The sequence below is a fragment of the Rhinoraja longicauda genome, unplaced genomic scaffold (assembly GCF_053455715.1).
Source record: "Rhinoraja longicauda isolate Sanriku21f unplaced genomic scaffold, sRhiLon1.1 Scf001302, whole genome shotgun sequence".
Taxonomy (NCBI): domain Eukaryota; kingdom Metazoa; phylum Chordata; class Chondrichthyes; order Rajiformes; family Arhynchobatidae; genus Rhinoraja; species Rhinoraja longicauda.
In genome coordinates this window covers 29868-34045 of record NW_027602517.1, presented here as the reverse complement: position 1 = coordinate 34045, position 4178 = coordinate 29868, and positions in this window count along the sequence as shown.

Genomic DNA, 4178 nt, shown 5'->3' with positions numbered 1-4178 from the left:
AACACCTGCGCCTTTGCTTTGGCCTCTATATAACTTTAGTGGTGACAATGCTTCTCTAGAGTATTAGACCAGTAAACCAACCTTAAACTCTATTTGTTGTTTCAAATCAACCACACAAAAGATCCCAAGGCTTGAACTGATGCCCATTATGTTTGACTGTGTATTAAGGTTATCGGTAACTAGGTGGCTAAATAAATTGTTACTGTTAACGCGAACAATCGATTGCTTTATTAACCGAGCAAAGTTTAAAGACGCTGCAGTATCCAAACAATTTACCCGGGGTTGGGGAGTTCTAAAACGAGAGGGCTTAGGTTTAAGGTGAGTGGGGAAAGATTTATAATAGACCTGAGGGGTAACTATTTCACACAGAGGGTGGTACATATATGGAATTTGCTGCCAAAGGGAATGGTGGGAGTGGATACAATTATGATATTTAAAAGACACTTGGACAGGTATATCGATAGGAAAGCTTTGGAGGGAAATGGGCCACACATGGGTAAGTAGGACTAACTCAGTTAGGCAACTTTGTTGTCCTGGATGAGCTGGGTCGAAGGGTGCGTTTCTATACTGTACAGCTCTATGACTCTAAAAGCAGAATGAGAGCATATTTGACATAATTTGCTCGTGGTGTTGCCATCCTCCGACCTGACGCCTGTTGCATTCACGGTCCAACGTTTGCTGCTCACTGCTGCATTTGAAGAAGTCACCTCAACTCCACACTGAGAGAACACTCAACCCTAAGGGAGAGAGGGACCCAGAAAGGGACCCATTGTATGCTTCCCAAAGTCAAGTCTGAAAATTTGCCTGTGCAATGCACGATAAGGTGCACAACAAATTATTGACCAATTTATTGTTTTGGAAGTTTACGTATGTTTCATAGCAAACTAATATATTAAAATAATAATAATTATTAGAATCATTATTGTTCTTATTATTTTGATTATTAATATCAATATTAAACTCAATTAATATAGTGGGGAGTTTATTGCATGTGCTCCAACTCTGATGTTGATATTTCTTTTAAGTGACATTCAACATCACATCGATGGTAATCTGATGCAATTTATACAGGAAAACAATTCTTAAGGCTGAAGGCTACAGATTTATAAAGCAGGTTTATATATCGAGTGTCACACATTTCTCTCCCGCAGGACCGAGTGGATTCTGAATCTGAGAAACAGAGTCCAAATAGACCATGCTAAACTGGGATATAAGAAAATAACTGCAGATGCTGGTACAAATCGATTTATTCACAAAATGCTGGAGTAACTCAGCAGGTCAGGCAGCATCTCGGGAGAGAAGGAATGGGTGACGTTTCGGGTCAAGACCCTTCTTCAGACTGAAGAAGGGTCTTGACCCGAAACGTCACCCATTCCTTCTCTCCCGAGATGCTGCCTGACCTGCTGAGTTACTCCAGCATTTTGTGAATAAATGCTAAACTGGGATCTGAGCCACGCACCCCCAGTGGTTTCAACAGGTTCTCCCTCAGGTTTCAGAGGCCATGAACAGCTGAAATGTTCCATCCAAGATTCCACCGTCAATCTGATGCAAAATACATAGATACATAGACAATAGGTGCAAGAGTAGGCCATTCGGCCCTTCGAGCCAGCACCGCCATTCAATGTGATCATGGCTGATCATCAACAATCATTACTCCGTTCCTCCCCATACCTCTTGATTCCACAAGCCCGCAGAGTTCTATCTAACTCTCTTTTGAATGCATCCAGTGAATCGGCCTCCACTGCTTTCCGAGGCAGAGAATTCCACAAATTCACAACGCTCTGTGTGAAAAAGCTTTCCCTCATCTCAGTTTTAAATGGCCTACCCCTTATTCTTAAGCTGTAGCCCCTGGTTCTGGACTTCCCCAACATCGGGAACATGGTTCCTGCATCTAGCGTGCCCGAACCCTTAATAATTTTATATGTTTCTATAAGATCCCCTCTCAGCCTTCTAAATTCCAGTGAATACAAGCCCAGTCGCTCCATACTTTCATCATATGACAGTCCCGCCATCCCGGGAATTAACCTCCCTGTGCAAAGTGTTCTGGTCAGAGGTCACAATACAATACAATACAATACAATATATCTTTATTGTCATTGTACCCAGGGGTACAACGAGATTGGGAATGCGCCTCCCATACGATGCAATAATTTAGGTAATTTAGACAGCAGCAACCCAACGAAACGAAACAGTTGTAACAGTTTTGGACAGGGTAAAGTGCAAGTTGATCTATGCGTTGTGGCCATCCGGCTCAGCAGGACCGGTTCATAGCAGCTATGGCCCTGGGGATGAATCTGTTCCTGAGTCTGGAGGTGCGGGCATAGAAGGCCTTGTATCGTCTGCCCGATGGAAGGAGTTCGAACAGACTGTTGCAGGGGTGTGAAGAGTCTTTGTGGATGCTGGTGGCTTTTCTGAGGCATCGTGTGTTGTAGATGCCCTCCAAGTCTGGTAGCTGTGTTCCGAAGGCCCTCTGAGCTCTATGGACTACCCGCTGTAGAGCTTTCCTTTCTGCCTCCGTGCAGCTGAGGTACCACACAGGGATGCCATGCGTTAGGATGCTCTCTATGGTGCAGCGGTAGAAGGTCGTCAGCAGCTGTTGGGGTAGACCAGACTTTTTCAGTGTTCTTAAGTAGAACAGTCTTTGTTGTGCCTTCTTGACCAGCGCAGCAGTGTTATTGGACCATGTTAAGTCCTCCGAAATGTGAGTGCCCAGAAACTTGAAGCTGGACACTCTCTCCACACTGTCCCCGTTGATAGAGATCGGGGCATATTCCCCGTTATGTGACCTACGGAAGTTGATGATCAGCTCCTTGGTCTTGGTGGTATTTAGGGACAGGTTGTTATCCGAGCACCAGTCCGCCAGGTTCTGCACCTCCGCTCTATAGTTTGTTTCATCCCCGTTGGTGATCAGCCCGATCACCGTTGTGTCATCTGCAAACTTGACAATGGTGTTGGTGTCGAATGCAGGAACACAGTCGTGTGTGAAGAGGGAGTAGAGCATGGGGCTCAGAACACAGCCCTGTGGTGTGCCGGTACTCAGGGTGATAGTGGAGGACAGGTGCGGGCCCATTCTCACTGCCTGCGGTCGTTCCAGCAGGAAGTCCAGGATCCAGTCACATAATGACGAGCTGAGGCCTAGCTGGTGGAGTTTGGTGATGAGCTTGGTGGGGATGACCGTGTTGAAGGCGGAGCTATAGTCTATGAATAGCATCCTCACGTATGTGCCCTGTCTCTCTAGGTGAGTCAGGACAGTGTGAAGAGCCAGAGAGATGGCGTCCTCTGTGGATCTATTTGCCCTGTATGCAAATTGATGTGGGTCCAGTGAGTCAGGGATGCTGGATTTGATGTGTGAGAGGACCAGCCTCTCAAAGCACTTCATGACTATCGGCGTTAGGGCAACCGGGCGGTAGTCGTTCAGGTTGGAGATCTTTGCTTTTTTCGGCACCGGAACTATGATAGCCGACTTCAGGCACTTGGGGACTGTAGCCAGAGATAATGACAGGTTAAAGATCCTGGTGAATACCTCAGCCAGCTGTTCAGCACAGTCCTTCAGTACCCTTCCTTGAACTCCATCCGGTCCTGCAGCCTTGCGTGGGTTGACCCTTTGCAGAGCGCGTTGTATCTCCTGTGTGCTCAGTTGCAAGACCTGTCCCACCGCCTTGGCTGGGGTTCTTTCACTCAAGGTGGTTTTGCCAGTTTCAAAGCGGGCAAAGAAGGTGTTAAGCTCGTTGGTCAGTGCCATATCGCTGTGGGGGCAGGCAGGGCTGCTCTTGTAGCCAGTGATGTCCCTGACACCCTGCCACATGCTTCTGGTGTCCGTGGTGTTGAAGTGGTCTTCCACCCGTTGCCTATGGGTGTCTTTGGCCCTTTTAATACTTTGCTCAGGTGTGATCTGGCAACACTGTATGCTGATGTGTCACTAGATTTAAAGGCATTGTTACGTGCCCTCAGCAGGTTCTGTACCTCCTTGTTCATCCAGGGTTTGGGAACATCTTTATCTCCTTGTCCTCCGAGACATTCTCCACACAGCAGTTGATGTAGGAGAGCACAGTGGATGCGTATTCCTCCAAGTCTACCTCTGAACCTTAGGTGGCCTGTTGTGCAAACAGGTCCCAGTCGGTGCGATCAAAGCAGTCCTGGAGTTGTAGGGTGGCATCCTCGGGCCATATTTTGACCGT